Here is a 17,228-nt window from a genome sequence, read left to right on the forward strand (position 1 = left end):
TGCATTTGGGGTCACATGTGCTCAAATATTTCTTGGAGTTAGACAGATCCTTAGAAGTAGAACTTCTGGGCCAAGCAGTCAGCATATTTTCAAATGGAATGGGGTGTGCATGTGCAGGGACTATCCCAGCTTCAAACCCAGAGGCTTTGAGGATACTGAGTCACAGTGATGACTGAGATGACCCTGTTACACCAAGCCTGATACTTCTGCCCAGGACCAGGGGAAACCCATGCATGAAGGGTTCATTTCAGCCTGCAGAAGAGACTTCCCTAATAGACCTCTGCAGACTGTAGACTTTCAACTGCAGACTGTGAGGTTACTAGGTCCTTAGCAGCTGAGTACAGAACACAGTGGAAATGAAAACATGGTACAATAGAGGTTATAGCCCTCTCCTGGCCTGAAAAACTTCATGATGGAGCTGAAGATGGTTTGGAAAGTTTCTTTGAATCACAAGCAGAACTATATGTGCTGTTTCCTCCTGTCTAGATCTACTCACTACTTGCTAAAGAGAAGAATTTTGGTTTGGGATAAATTTGTTTATGTGGATCTTCGCTTTGGTGTCATAAAGGTAAGTGCTAAAGCTGTTTCTGGGGGAGAAGACTAAGCTCTCTTAAGCTAAAGACAAAGAATCCTGCAAAATCACCAGGTTGTTAGGTGGATTCTTTTGTACTGTTTTCCATTTCTCAGACATGATGAGATCCCTAATAAGCCTTAAAAAGCTGTCTTTTGGCAGCATAAGAATGACTTAAGGCTTTTGAGATGTTATGACACGTGTTTATCTATGTGACAAACCTTCACATATACCCTCAAACCTAAAATAAAAGTTAAAAAAAGAAAAAAAAAAGTGACTAAAAGACTTGGGCACTTGGGCTGAAATAACCCATATGGAGTGCAACAGTTAAGAGAATTGCAATAAGTAGGAGAAAACAAACAAAAACTAAAATTTAGACTCCTTTTGGACTTCCTATTTTGTTTTACTAAAGAGAATGAACCAAAATAGGAGAGAGTAAAACTGTTGGCTGAGATTTCTTTGTATGAAAAGCCAACATTCTAAGACTTACTTTTATAACATTATGGGATAAAATAGGATTTCTTTTATTATGCCTGAGAATAAAACTGTCCTCATCCTGCTAGGAAATGACTGGCTTTTCTATAGCCATGGTAACAATTATCACAACTTGTTTAAAACATGCTTAACTGGCTGGGCGTGGTAGCTCACACCTGTAATCCCAGCACTTTGGGAGGCCAATGCGGGTGGATTGCCTGAGCTCAGGAGTTCGAGAACAGCCTGGGCAACATAGCTGAAACCCCGTCTCTACTAAAATACAGAAAAAAAACAAATCAGCTGGGCGTGGTGGTGTGCACCTGTGGTCCCAGCTACTCAGGAGGCTGAGGCATGAAAATTGCTTGAATGCAGGAGGTGGAGGTTGCAGTGAGCTGAGATTACACCACTGCACTCCAGCCTGGGCAACAGAGTGAGACTCTGTTTCCAAAAAAAACCTCAAAAAAACAAACAAACAAACATACTTAATTGTTTAATTACAGCTTTGGGCCAGTACACACACTTCTGAAAGTCAGCAAATCTAAAAGTCAGCCACTCAGCAATGGTTTGACTCCAGTAACCACACTTCCATAGCTAAAGGCAAACTAATCCCTAAACACTCCCACCTTTGAAAGTCCACCAACCCCAGATCTCCACATTTTCCACAGCCCTGTGTAAGATCAGCTCCCTGTGTTTCTCAAAAACAAACTATATCATAAACCATACCATCCTGTGCTTACACTAGTGATACATTCAGCCTTTTGTTTCTGATATTGAGTGGTGATCTGTTCCTTTAACATTTCTTATTTATTTCCATATGGTCTATAGTAATGTACCCTCTTTCACTTCTGATTTTAGTAATGGGAGTCTTATCTCTTTTTATATTGGTAGGCTAAAGTTTTAACAGTGTTATTGATATAGTCAAGGAACCAACTTTGGTTTTGTTGATTTTCTTTACTTTTCTATTCTCTATTTCATTTATTTTTGTTCTAATCTTTGTTATTTTATGTCCACTTGTTGTTTGAGTTGAGTTTGCTTTTCTTTTTTAATTTCTAAAGATAAACAGTTAGGGTATTGAGATTTGTTTTCTTTTTAATATAGGTGTTTACAGCTATAAATTTCCCTCTCTGTACTGCTTTAGCTGTATCCCATAAATTTGGGCATGTTGTGTTTTCATTTTCATTCATCTCAAATTATTTTCTAATTTCCCTTGTTATTTCTTCTTTTACCCATTGGTTATTTAGAAGTATCTTGTTTAATTTCCACATATATGTGGAAGTAGCATTCAGTGATAGAGGTTCTATTATTTTAAAGATAGCACAGAAAAAGTGGACAGGTTATTTAAAACAAATATTGCTTAGAACCAAAAAAAAAAATTTAAACAAGTCTACAAAAAAATGAAGCCCTCAAAGTTGAAATTAGACAAGTTATGCAGATCATTCAGGAAATAAAAGGAGGATAAAGGAATTAAATTGAATCATGCTATTTGAAATATAAACAGAAAGCACAAAATAAGAATTTAGTGTATTTTATTTTATTTACCATTAAGAATATATTAAATTGGCTGGGCGCAGTGGATCACACCTGTAATCCCAGCAGTTTGGGAGGCCAAGGCGGGTAGATTGCCTGAGGTCAGGAGTTTGAGACCAGCCTGACCAATATGGTGAAACCCCATCTTTACTAAAAATACAAAAATCAGCCAGGCATGGTGGCCTGCACCTGTAGTCCCAGCTACTTGGGAGGCTGAGGCAGGAGAATTGCTTGAACCTGGGAGGCGGAGGTTGTAGTGAGCTGAGATTGTGTCACTGCACTCCAGCCTGGGTGAAAGAGTGACACTCCATCTCATATATATATATATATATATATATATATATATATATATATAAAATTAATGCAGAAGAAACAGCATTTCAATAAATATTATTCTTGTAATGGAATCATTGTCTCATGACTGCAAAATGACTACATTAAGTATTTTTACTACATGTGATAATTGAAGTCAGGTTTTGAGCTCAATGTTTTATTTTAGAAATATTTTAAACTAGCTTTTGATATCTTAGAATTCATCTTTTTATCTTTATTCTTTCTCCCTCTCCCAGCTACATCGAGATATAAAATATAGCACATAGTAGGTTCATGATATATGTACTTACTATGTGAATGACAGCTACGTCATTTAGTTGACAGTTTTAATTTTCTTGCCAAGAGGTTTAGGTAGCCACTTTTGAGGACAGATAAATGATTAGGTTTAAAAAATTCAGATCATTGCCACATGTAAAACACATTAGTTTATGTGAGCATCCCAATGTTTGGTTAAAAAAAACCCCAAACCTCTACTGGAGAGAATCAGTAAAATTAGGACCATTAGTCAGACACACTATGGCTCAGAATGAGCACTGCACTCTGAGATAAAAATGAGATCAATTTTAAGACAGTGTTTTCCGGATGTACGTGTGCCTCGTGTGAGTTTAGTGTGAGAAGCCTCCTCAGATAACAAACCTAACTCAAGTGGGACTTTGATGCTGCCAGACACTTATCCTATATGTCTCTGTTCTTTTCTCTCATCTCCTCCTCTCAATGATTTTTTCACACCTTCTCTTCACTCCTCAGTCCACCAATACCTCTTCCCATCACCACTCCAGCAATCATGTGATAACTCCCACAGACTGCCATCCCACAACCAGCTTCTGCACCCACACACTGTGCTTTCCTACCTGTGACCACAGATGAACTCTTCATGCCCTTATGTAAGGTCAGCCACAGCCTGGGCAACATGCAAAACCCCATTCCTAAGAATAAAAAATTAGCTGGGCATGTTGGTGTATGCCTGTAGTCCCAGCTACACAGGAGGCTGAGGTGAAGGATCGCTTGAGCCCAGGAGGTCAAGGCTGCAGTTACCCATGATTGTGCCACTGCCCTCCAGCCTGGGCAATAGAAGGAGACCCTGTCTCAAAAAATAAAAATAAAGCCTGTCACTTCAATTCTCCCCTCTCTCCTCCATCACCAATTTTTGCTCTCTACTGAATCATTCCCACCAGTGTACAAATACATTGTAATTTTTCCCACCTTAAACAAAAATTTTATCTCTACAAACTGCTGATTACATTTTAAAAATCAAGGTGCATAACACCTTGTATAGTAGTAGACTATAGTAGACTACTATTCATTCAGAAAGAGTGGAAATATAACTCTATAGTCATATTTATGTATCACATAGCAATATTTATAAATTATATATATGTGTAAACATATATGAAAATATCTTCTATTAAAAATAGAAAGAAAAATGTTTTAATGAATAAAAATGGTTTCTTTAAAGGGCATGCAATAGGTGGAAGGAGCAGGAATGGAGGCTAGAATTCACCAAAAATGCCTTATTTTATAATACTGACTTTAAAAATTGTTATAATTATGACTTTAAAAATCATAAGGGTGGTGGCTCACGTCTGTAATCCCAGCACTTTGGGAGGCCAAGGTGGGTAGATCACGAGGTCAGGATATCGAGACCATCCTGGCTAACGTGGTGAAACCCCGTCTCTACTAAAAATACAAAAAAAATTAGCTGGGCGTGGTGGTGGGTGCCTGTAGTCCCAGCTACTCGGGAGGCTGAGGCACGAGAATGGCATGAACCTGGGAGGCGGAGCTTGCAGTGAGCCGAGATCGCCAACAGAGCGAGACTCCATCTCAAAAAAAAAAAAAAAAAATCATGTACTCTGCTGGCCATGGTGGCTCATGCCTATAATCCCAGCACTTTGGGAGTCCAAGGCAGGAGGATCATTTGAGGTCAGGAGGTTGAGACCAGCCTGGCCAACATGGTGAAACCCTGTCTCTACTAAAAATACAAAAATTAGCCAGCCGTGGTGGTGCACACCTACAGTCCCAGCTAGCTACTTGGGAGGCTGAGGCAGGAGAATCACTTGAACCCAAGAGGTGGAGGTTGCAGCGAGCTGAGATCGTGCCATTGCACTCCAGCCTGGACAAGACAGCGAGACTCCGTCTGAAAAATAATAATAATAATAAATCGTGTACTCTGCTGAGCTCTCTAGGTCCCCTCTCTCTCTGTGTGGGGGCCTCTCAGGCTTTTGTGATAGGAGGGGCAAATGCCTTCTTTTGGAGAACTCACTCCTGATAGAGCCTAAACCAAAGGTAGACCTCTCCATTATTGCTCCAAAGCAGAGACTCCAGGCACATCCCGGGTCGCTTTTGTCTTCCTTCCTCCCGGTTGCTGCAGCCCAGCAGGTGTTCTGTTTAGTCACTGTCTGCCCACTCTGCTGTTGGCTCCGCCTCCTCAAAGCCAAAAGGAGCAGTCACAAGGGCCATTGTTGCTAGAAGGGACCCAGATAACTGAAAGCTGTAGCTGTCCAAAGACAAGAGAAGCCTGTCTCAAAGTTTTCAGGGATTGTTCTGAAAACTATGACATGTGCTCACTACATATGTGCTCGGGTCAAGCCCTGGACTGGTGCATTGGAGCTGAGGGAAATACTGGCTTAGCCTACTTCAGGAGAAGCCTCTGATGGGCGGTCCTGCCAGCTTCAGGTCCACATCCACATTGCTGCTCTTTGAACTCCAGTGATTCCATAAGCAGTTTTTCTTTGATTTTCTTGGAACTACATCTACATTCTTTTCTAGAACAAAAGCATTCGTGATGTGTAAAGAAATCACAATTCATACTGTAAAATCTCAATCTCATAAAACTGGATGTTATACCTGTATTCACAGAGGACCTAGAAACTGTAAACTGTGATTGTAGGTGACTTTGTTCTTTACTTCTTGTGTTTTTAAGTTTCCTAAAATGCACATATTAACTTAAAAAATAAGGGTTATGTCACTAATCATTAGAGAAATGTAAACTAAAACCACAATGAGATACCATCTCACACCAGTCAGAATGGCTATTATTAAAAAGTCAAAAAATAACACATGCTGGCAAGGTTGTGGAGAAAAGGGAATGCTTATACACTGCTGATGGGAATGTAAATTAGTTCAGCCACTGTGGGAAGCAGTTTAGTGATTTCTCAGAGAATTAAAAACAGAACTAACATTAGACCCAGCAATTCCATTATTGGGTATATATCCAAAGGAATAATCACTCTACCATAAAGGCACATGTACATATGTGTTCATCACATCACAGCACTATTCACAACAACAAAGACATGAAATCAATCTAAATGCCCATCAACGGTAGACTGAATAAAGAAAATGTGGTACATATACACCATGGAATACTATGTGGCCATGAAAAGAATGAGATAATGTCCTTTGCAGCAACATGGATGGAGTTGGAGGCCATTATTCTAAGTGAACTAATGCAGAACAGAGAACCAAATACTGCATATTTTCACTTTAAGTGGAAGCTAAACATTGAGTACACATGGACACAAAGAAGGAAACAACAGACACCAGAGCCCGCTTGAGGGTGAAGGGTGGGAGGAAAGTGAGGATCACAAAACTACCTATCAGGGCCAAGCACAGTCACTCATGCCTGTAATCCCAGCACTTTGGGAGGCCGAGGTGGACGGGATCACTTGAGGCCAGGAGTTCAATACCAGGCTGGGCAATATGGCGAAACCCCGTCTCTACTAAAAATATAAAAATTAGCCGGGTGTACGTAGTAGTGCATACCTGTAATCCCAGCTACTCAGGAGGTTGAGGCAGAAGAATCACTTGAACCCGGGAGGTGGAGGTTGCAGTGAGCCAAGATTGTACAACTGCACTCCAGCCTGATAACAGAGCGAGACTCTGTCTACAAAAAAAAAAAAAAAGACAGTCCTGGGTTGCTCATTGCTCTATGATTGGTTGTGAAGCCTGGCTCCCAGATTTTGAAGTGGTGACTGGAAAATGCTTTGTCTAAAATGAACATGGGACAGATGACCCTCCTGTGTGAGAGCTCCCTGATAAAGAATCTCAGAGGTCACCCCCATGAGCAGTATAGGAGTTGAACATGGAGTATCATCATTCTAAAGGGTTAATGCTCAGTGAACTAGAGCCCCATCCCAACAGATCCAATAGACAGGTTTTCAATGCACCCAAAACAATGCAAACTGCACTTCCCTGGACATTGCTGCAGTCAGAGTGTGAGTCATGGGCTGACTGTCCCTATGTTAGGCTGAGTTGGGGAGTTTGAGTGACAGAAACTGAGAAGGTCATAGCCAGAGGGGCCCTAAGAGGCCATCCAGTCCAGCTGCCCTTTCTCCTCCCCATTCCTCCGTTCACTGCTTTGCTGACACCCCAGTGGAGAGGTGGTCCGAGGCTTTTCACTGCCAGGACTATACAAGGGTCATATCAGGCTTGAGTCACCAGCAAAGCAGGACCACCAAAAATACTTCCTGAGAGAATGTAACATTTGATATTTCAAAACGTCATTCAACTAGTCCATCATAGGAAATATCAGAATTTGGCGGGACCGTCTCAACACTTATTTTATAGGGTAGGGTTCTTGTTTTATTTTGAATTATATACTACATCTAAGTAATACAGCCCTGTGCTTAGGGCCAAAAGACATTTTCCCAGGGCACAGAACTTGCCCGAGCAGATCTTTTCTGTTGGGTTTTTACAGTGCTGGTGGGGAAGAGGGGTCAGAAAAACCAACCACCTGAATGTCCATCCTGCACTTTCTGTATGTCATCTCTCCCCATCAGACAGCTCTGCCAGGAAGTGCTTATGCCCCTTCAACTAATGAGGAAACTGAGGTCAGAGAAGGCCATGCCCTCCTTCAAGGTCACAGTTGGTGAGTGAGAGCAGAGGCTGCTCCTGGAGCCTGGCAACCCACAGTCCTGCCTCCTGGGCCAGCTCTGACACTCTTGCTGTGACTGTGGGTCTCTGAGTCTTGATTTTCTCATCCGTACAGTGAGGGGTTTGAGGAAATCATCTCTGAGAGGTTTCCAAATCAATGAGCTATTTTCTGAGTGTCCCTCTGCGTTTTGCAGAGTGGGGGTTCAGAGACAGATGTCATATGACCCATGCCCCTAAGGGAGAGGGTGCGGGCTCCTGAACTGAGGGAGCACTGCAGCAGAACCAGGTTCTTGACCTTCATATGTCATGTGCACCTTAGTGGTTACGCGTGCAGACTAGGGAGTCAACCCCTGCTCCTAACTCCAACTGTGTGACATTGAGCAAGTCACTTTCCCCTCTCTGAGCCTTTTGCCCCTGATCTGTGACCTCATGGGGTTTTCTTTATGTAGAGAACGCTTAGGTATGCTTATAAAGAGCCCGGAATATGGAAGAGCTCAAAGTTTTCTAGTGTTTCCAGTGGTTCCTGCTGTCATCAGCCTTTTCTCCCTGTGGGAAGGCCTTGGCCAAGAAGATTTGAATCCCATCTGTGAGTGCATCCGTTGCCCAGGCCTGCCAGGATATCTGGCCAAAGGCCTCACAGCCCAGGCATGCAGCTGGATCCTGGGCACCTGCCTATGTGCACATCCCATCTGTCTTTCTGGATCCCTGGCCCATGCTCCACATTCCCCCACCTCTCTACCCCTGTCTTCCTATCCTAGTCTTTGCTAACCTCTGGGCACTTTACCCCCAGTTCACTTATCTGCCAAGCCCACCCCCTTTGTGTCTCCAAATCTGGCCCCAGAGGGAAGAGCCAGGTAGGTGCTGAGCTGTGTCCCATTAAACCCTCGAGCCCCTCCCTTCAGCTAGGCCTGCTGGAGCCTCTCCCTCAAGATGGTGCTCCTTTGGGCACTGTGCCTCCAGACACCCAGGACTAACTTTTTGGGCCCTTGTGGAGCAGATGTTGGGAGGAGACTTGCCCCTGGAATTTGCCAATAATGAGAAAAACATCATTAACAGCCCTCATGGGTTCCAGAACTTTACAACCAATGGGGCAGCTTTTAACTACCTTATTCCATCTGGTCCTCAGAAGAGCCAGGGGAGATAGACAGCCAAGAGGAGAAAACTAAGGCCTAGAGAGGTGAAATGATGTGCCAATACGAACACAGATGTGTCGTATCAGGGCTGCAATTCAGACCCAGGGATTCATTCCCAGGCCTGTGCGCTATAGTATTCCATAGAGATTAAGGGCATAGGGTCCAGAATTAGTAAGCCCTGGGTTTGAATATCAGTTATAATACATTTTAGCTATGTCACCTTAGGTAAGTTAGCCTCTCTGAGTCTGAGTTTTCCTTCTGTAAAATGGGGAGGACCTTCTGGGGCAAGTCTTAAGTGCTAGAAAACAGTGTCTTTTTGGCCATATGCACCACATTGCATTACTTAGGATCCATTAAATAATTTCAAATAAAACAAGAACCCTACTCTGTAAAATAAGTGTAAGAGAGTCCAGCCAAATTCTGGTATTTCCTGTGATGGACTAATTGAAAGGTGCTTTGAAATATCAAAGGTCAAATTATCTTAAGAAGTATTTTTGGTGCCCCTGCTTTGCTGGTTACCCATGCATGTGCCTGGCCAAGTCATCCTCTCCACTTGGTTGTTTCATGCCTCTTTTGCTGTGGATGCTCTGAGAATTGAGGTTTCTCCAAAGTTCTAACACTTCTGTGATTAAGCCCTTTGCTTAGTCTTCAGCTCATCTGCCCTCTGCAGAGGATACTGTCAAGGAGAGCCTCTGACTCTCACACTTTGCACTGGGGATTAATAGATCTGAGTCTGTTGTTTTCTCTCTACCCTTCAATACATCATTGTCCTTTTAGCAACATCCTCCAATCCCACAGTTCTTAAAGTTTTTACTTCTGCCATACCTCTAAAACGCTAGAGATGATGCACAAGCTGTTGCAGCTGCTTTATCTAGGTCCCAGCCAGCTTGCAGCAGGCAAAAGTTTTAGCAACCACATTCCTGTAGCATAGGCCGCAATCTCTTGTTTACCATCAGTGACAGGGTCCTCATTGCCATTCAGATAGTCAGCGATCCCTTACAGAATCTCATCCTCAGAATCTGTCTTCAAGAACTACTCCTGGCACCAACTTTCTAGGGCTGGGCTTCCCAGAAGCAGAGCCATAGAAAGGGATTCTTGTGCAAGTGATTTATTGAGGGAGTATTCTCAGGTGAGACGTGTAAGGGAGTGAGGGAAGTGGGGTAGTGCAGGAGAAGTTAGGCAAATGTGAGTTTCAACTGAAATTGAACCTCATTCCACAGGTGCTCTGGAGTGCGAAAGGTACTATAGCATTGTTCTACCTTGGAGTGGGGGGACACCTTTTATATCCCCTCATCAGTTAGTCATCACTATAGGTTATCCCTGGGGAAAAGGTGTAACCTACAAGACATTTTTCCTGGCAGGAAAAATTAGTTGAAGGCAACTCTCTAGAGAATAACATAGCCACGAGCTGTTAGCAGCTAATATTCATAGCAGATACATGGATTACCAACAGTGACTTCTACATACGGTATTTACCCTTCTGTGTCTGTTTTTTTTCACTATTATGTTTATAATATTGTTGAGTTTGTTTTATAATGTATAGTATACATTATAAAATGGTGCAAATATACAATCTATTTAGCCATTATATTATTAATGAACATTTAGCTGGATATAAAACTATAAAGTTACTTTTCTTCAGTACTTTAAAATTATTGCTTCTATGTGTTTTTGTATCCAGTGCTCCTATTAGGAAATCTGGTATCAATCTGAATCTTATTTCTTTGTAGATGATCTGCTTTTTCTTTTTGGAAGTGTTCAGAGTTTTTAAAAATTTGTCAGTAATTGATCCAGAAGAGATGTTCATAGTGATGAACTTCAAAAAACTTTAAAAACAGAAAAGATAAAATTAAGCAATGTAGACTTATGCTTTCATGAAGATGGAGTAGATGTAGTTTTCTCTATTCCTCCTGCTAAGTACAACTTAAAATCCTGAATATTATGTATAAATCAAACAAAAGAAGACTATGAAAGGGGGAAAGAAGAAGGCAGAATGGCTTAGGACCTTGGGACACAAAGAACAGCATGGTACTAGGTTCCAGGAATTTTCCTTTTGCTTCATAAATCTCAGACTTAGAGCTGAAGAAGCTAGCAACCTGGAAATGTCAACAGGTTCAAACAAACAAAAAAAAGCCAATGAAAGGGTAGTCTGTTTAACCCCAAAAGGCCAGAACAGGGGCAATTAGTGAGACAGGAAACTTTTAGGAAACAACTTTTGTATACTTGCCAAATACCACAGAGAAAACTGTGGCTCGACTTCCACCTCCACCAGCAAAAGCCAAATGGGGAGCCTAAACTTCCACCAGTTCCAGGCTGATATTAGGTACTTCAAGCTCCCCTACAGCCCCTTCACCATTGTGTCAGAGAATTATCTGATGAAGATTTTAAGGCAGTCATTATAAAAATGCCTCAATGAGCAATAACAAAGGCACTGGAAACAAATTAAAAAATAGAATATTTTTTTGAGGCAGAGTCTCACTCTGTCACCCAGACTGGAGTGCAGTGGTACAATCTTGACTCGTGGCAACCTCTGCCTTTCGAGTCTAAGCGATTCTCCTGCCTCAGCCTCCCAAGTAGCTGGGACTACAGGCATGTGCCATCACACCCAGCTAATTTTTGTTTTAGTAGAAATGGGGTTTCACCATGTTGGCCAGGCTGGCCTTGAACTCCTGACCTCAAGCGATCTGCCCACCTCAGCCTCCCAAAGTCCTGGTATTACAGGCGTAAGCCACCATATACAGCCAAAAAATAGAAAATTTCAATGAAGAAATAGAAGCTGTAAAAAAGAACCAAATGGAAATTTTAGAACTGAAAATTATAATAAACAAAATAAAAAATTCAATGGATGGGCTCAACAGAAGAATAAACAGAGGAAGAATCAAGAAAGAGAAAGATAGAATAAAAGAAATCACCAGTCTGAACAATGATAAACAGACTGAAATAATAAAGCTTTGGAGACCTGTGGAAGGATAGCAAAAGATCTAGTGCCATTGAAGTTACAGAAGAATAGGAGAAATAGGTAGAACTGAAAAAAAACCTACATAAATCATGGCTAAAGACTTCCTGAGTTGGGTAAAGAACATAAACCTACAGCTTTAAGAAACTAAGTGAACCCCAAATACAGAACCCCAAGGAAATCCACCCTAACACACATCACAGTCAAACTTCAGAAAACTAAAGACAAAGAAGAAATCTTGAAAGCGCAAGAGGGAAATGACACCTTACCTGTAGGGAAAAAACAATTTAAATGACAGTAGGTTTATCATCAGAAACTATGGGGGCCAGAAAGAAGTGGAACATTTTTGAAGTGCTGAAAGAAAAGAACTGTATAACCAAGAGTCCTTTATCCAGCAAGAACATTCTTTGGTAATATAGAAGAAGTCAAGATATTCTCAGAAGAGAGAAAACTAAGAGAATTTGTTGCCTGAAGACCTATTCTAAAAGAATGGCTAAAGAAAATTCTCTAATCAAAAAGGAAATGATAAAAGAAGGGCTCTTGGGACATCAGGAAGGAAGAAAGAAAAATGAAAATAGTAAAGATATTGGTAGATAGATTTTTCTTCTCCTCTTGAGCTTTCCAAGTTATGTTTGACAATAGAAGCAAAAATTATAAACACTGCTGATACGGTCTTAAGTGTATATAGAGGAAAGATTTAGGACAATTATATTATAAAAGAAGGAATGGAAAGGAAATTTAGGTAAGATTTTGTGAGACAAAGTAACAAACATAAGAAGCCACGTTTGCCCATTTCTGCTTGCCTGCATAATTTCACAAAGCCCCTGACTCTATGACAAGTGCAGCCCTCCAGAGAGATGCTTTGAAAACAAGGCGAGGTAGAGCACATGGCCCCTCATGTCTCTTGCCTGAGTGACTACATTCCTTAAAAGACAAATGACTGCAGTAGTCTGTTTTCACGCTGCTATGAAGAAATACCCAAGACTGGGTAATTTATAAAAGAAAAGAGGTTTAATTGACTCACAGTTCCCTGTGGCTGGGGAGGCCTTAGGATACTTACAATCACGGCAGAAGGCAAAGGGGAAGACAGGCACATTCTTCACAGCGCAGCAGGAAGGAGAAGTGCTAAACAAAGTGGGAAAAGCCCCTTATTAAACCATTAGATCTCGTGAGCACTCACTCACTATCACAATAACAGCGTGGGGGTAACTGCCCCCATGATTCAATTACCCCCCACCAGGTTCCTCCCACAACATATGGAGAATATGGGAACTACAATTCAAGATGAGATTTCAGTGGGGACAGAGCCAAATCATATCAATGACCCTAGTCCTTGCCTTTTCCTACACATAAGATAACATCTGACAGGGTTAGTGATTATGCATCTATAATCTATAACCAGATGTAGTTTGGTAATCTATAACCAGATGTACTCTTGCCCCCAAACTTTGATGTGATTTTACATGCACTGAATCCACTTTCTGTATATACACTCTGAGCTAAAACACTTTCAGACCAGCCTAACAGAATCTCTCTGAACAACTCCTCTCAGGCTGTAGTCCTCATTCTACAGTCCTCTGTAAGACTTCTGAATAAAACTAACTTTAAAGACTTGATTTTTTTCCTTTAGTCAACAGTTTCTCTACTTCACTCAAACTGATAAAATGTCGACAGCAATAAATTGTGATAAGTTATATATATATATATATAATGTAATACTTGGAGCAACCACTAAAAACGCTACATGCAGAGATAACACTCAAAAACATTATAGATAAATCAAAATGGAATGCTTAAAAAATGTTCAGGTAACTCACTAGAAGACAGGATAAAGAAAACAAAGAATTGAAAAAAAGAATAAACAGAAAGCAAAACATAAAATGGCAGACTTAAGGCCTACCATATCAACAATTACATTAAATGTGAATTGTCTAAATAGACCAATTAAAGGACAAAGATTGGCAGAGTGGAATTTTTAAATGACCTAACTATATGCCACCTACAAGAAACCCACTTCAACTATGACAATAAAGTTGGTTGAAAGTAAAAGGATAAAGATGTATAATACAAACATTAACTAGAAGAAAACGGGAGGCCAGGCATGGTGGCTCACACCTGTAATCCTAGCGGTTTGGGAGGCCAAAGTGGGAGGATCTCTGGAGGTCAGGAGTTCGAGATCAGCCTGGGTAACATAGTGAGACCTTGTCTCCACACACACACACACACACACACACACACAAAGCCAGGTATGGTAGTGCACACCCGTAGTCCTAGCTACAGGGGAAGCTGAGATGGGAGGATCTTGAGCCCAGGAGTTTGAGGCTGCGGGGAGCCATGATTGCATCACTGCACTCCAGCCTAAGCAACAGAATGAGACCCCATCTCCTTAAAAAAGAAAGAAAGAAAAAAAGAGTGGCTATACCAAAATCAGATAAAGTAGACTTCAGAGCAAAGAAATAGAGACAGAGAGAGAAATTACATAGTGATAAAAGGGCCAATCTACTAAGAACACAAAGCAATGCTAAATGTGTATGCACCAAACAACAGAACTGCAAAAACTGATAAAACTGAAAGGAAAAGAGATCCACAATTATGGTTACATACTTCAACGCTCTTCTCTCAGCAATTGATAGAACAACTAGACAGAAAATGAGTACAAATATAGAACTCCACATCACCAAAAAGGTCAACTGTGACATTTACAGAATGCTCCACTCAACAAGAAAAGAGTACACATTTTTTTCAGGCCAGGTGTGGTGGCTCACGCCTGTAATCCCAGCACTTTGGGAGGCCGAGGTGGGCAGATTGCCTGAGGTCAGGAGTTCGAGACCAGCCAGATCAATATGGTGAAACCCCATCTCTACTAAAATACAAAAAATTAGCCAGGCGTAGTGGCATGCACCTGTAGTCCCAGCTACTCAGGAGGCTGAGACAGGAGAATCACTTGAACCTTGGAGGTGGAGATTGCAGTGAGCTGAGATTGTGCCACTGCACTCCAGCCTGGACAACAGAGTGAGACTCCATCTCAAAAAAAAATACACATTTTTTAAGTGCCCACAGAACATATATGAAGATAAGCCATACCATGAGCCATAAAACATATCTCAACAAATATAAAATAATTGCAGTCATACAGAATGTGTTCTCTGACCACAACAGAATTAAACTAAAAATCAATAACAGAAACATAATAAGAGAGCCTTCAAACACTGAAAATTAAACAACATATTCCTAAATAATTCATGGGTCAAAGAGAAAATCCCAAGGGAAATCTTAAAAAAAAATAATTTAAACTTGGTTTCAATACACTGTACCAAGGGTAATTTAAAAATGCATTGAACTGGCTGGGTGCAGTGGATCATGCCTGTAATCCCAGCACTTCGGCAGTCTAAGGAGGTGAATCACTTGATCCCAGGAGTTCGAGACCAGCCTGGGCAGCATGGCAAAACCCCATCTCTACAAAAAATACAAAAATTAGCCAGGCTGAGGTGGTAAGATTGCTTAAGCCTGGGAGGTGGAGGTTACAATAAGTTGAGATTGCACCACTGTACTCCAGCCTGGGCTTGAAAGATATTTTCACTGGGCTAGAATTCTGGCAGTTATTATTTTTTTCAGCAATTTATAATTATTTCTGAAAGAAATAATTCCAAAGGCTCTGGCTTCCAGTGTCACTATTGAGCAGTCTTTTTTTTATCTGGCTACTTCTAAGGTTTCTCTTAGTTTTGTTTGTTTATTTGTTTTCTACTATGTCATTATTATGTACCTAGGTAATATATTTCTTTTTATTTATCTTGCTTGGGTTTTCTTTTTTGAGCTCCTTAAATCTGTTGTTTGGTGTCTTTATACTTATGAACATTCTTAGCCATTTGCTCTTCAAATAATATTTCTACCCATTTGTGATGGTTAATATTAGGCGTCAACTTGATTGGTTTGAAGGATGCCTAAATAGCTGGTAAGTATTGTTTCTGGGTGTGTCTGTAAGGGTGTTGCCAGAGGAGACTGACATTTGAGTCAGTGGACTGGGACAGGAAGACCCACCCTCAATGTGGGTGGGCACCATCCAATGGGCTGCCAACTGGCTAGAACAAAGCAGGCAGAAGGTGGGTGGGATAAGCTGGTTTCCTGAGTCTTCCGGCTTCCATTTTTCTCCTATGCTGGATGTTTCCTTCTGTTCCGTCTGCCCTTGGACATCAGATGCCAGGTTCTTCAGCCTTTGGACTCTTGGACTTACACCCATGGTTTGGTGGGGGTTCTTGGGCCTTTGGCCACAGACTGAAGCCTGCACTGTTGGCTTCCCTGTTTTTGAGGCTTTTGGATTCAGGCTGAGCCACTACTGGCTTCTTTCTCCCTCAGCTTGCAGATGGCCTATCACGGGACTTCACCTTGTGATCATGTGAGTCAGTACTCCTTAATAAACTCCCCTTCATATATACATATGTCCTATTAGTTCTGTCCCTCTCGAGAACCCTAACACACCATTTATTTCTCTCTTCCTGGGAATAGGATTAACATATATCAGACCTTTTTACTTGAGTCTTAGGCTCATACTCTCTCTTTTGTGCTTTTTATAGTTTTTGTCTTTCCAAGCTTCATTTTGACCTGTCTTCCAGTTCACTAACTCAATTCAATTGTATCAAACTTACTATTAAAGTTGTTCGTTGAGTTTTGAGTCTCAGCTATTTTATTAGTTATTTCTAAAAGTTCCATTTCATTCTTTTTTCAAAAGTTTTAGGTGACTTTTTTTATTTCCTTGTTTTATTCAAATATTTTCAATCATCTTTTATCTATTTAAACCTAATAAGAATAGTTTTTTATGTGACTGTTTATTCCAATACTCATTTATGTTTTTCTGCCTAATCTCACTCTGGTGCTTTTATTTATTTCCTTGTGGGCCTGGTGGATCCTTTGAGCCCAGTAGTTTGAGACCAGTCTGGACAACATGGTGAAACCCTGCCTCTACAAAAAAATAAATAAATAAGCTGGGCATGGTGACATGCACCTGTAGTCCCAGCTGTTCCTCAGAAGGCCAGAGTGGGAGGATCTCTTGAACCAGGAAGGTGGAGGTTGCAGTGAGCCAAGATCACAGCACTGCACTCCAGCCTGGGCGACAGAGGGATACCCTGAAAAAAAAAAAGAAAGGTAGAAAGAAAGAAGAAAGAAAGAAGAAAAAGAAAGAAAGAAGAAAAAGAAAGAAAGGAAGGAGAAAGAAAGAAAGAAGCCTGCCTGCCTTTCTTTCTTTCTTTCTTTCTTTCTTTCTTTCTTTCTTTCTTTCTTTCTTTCTTTCTTTCTTTCTTTCTTTCCTTCTTTCTTTCTTTCTTCTTTCCCCTCTCTCTGGCCCAGGCTACAATCTACTCGGCATGCT

The sequence above is a fragment of the Symphalangus syndactylus genome, chromosome 6, assembly GCF_028878055.3.
Source record: "Symphalangus syndactylus isolate Jambi chromosome 6, NHGRI_mSymSyn1-v2.1_pri, whole genome shotgun sequence".
Taxonomy (NCBI): Eukaryota; Metazoa; Chordata; class Mammalia; order Primates; family Hylobatidae; genus Symphalangus; species Symphalangus syndactylus.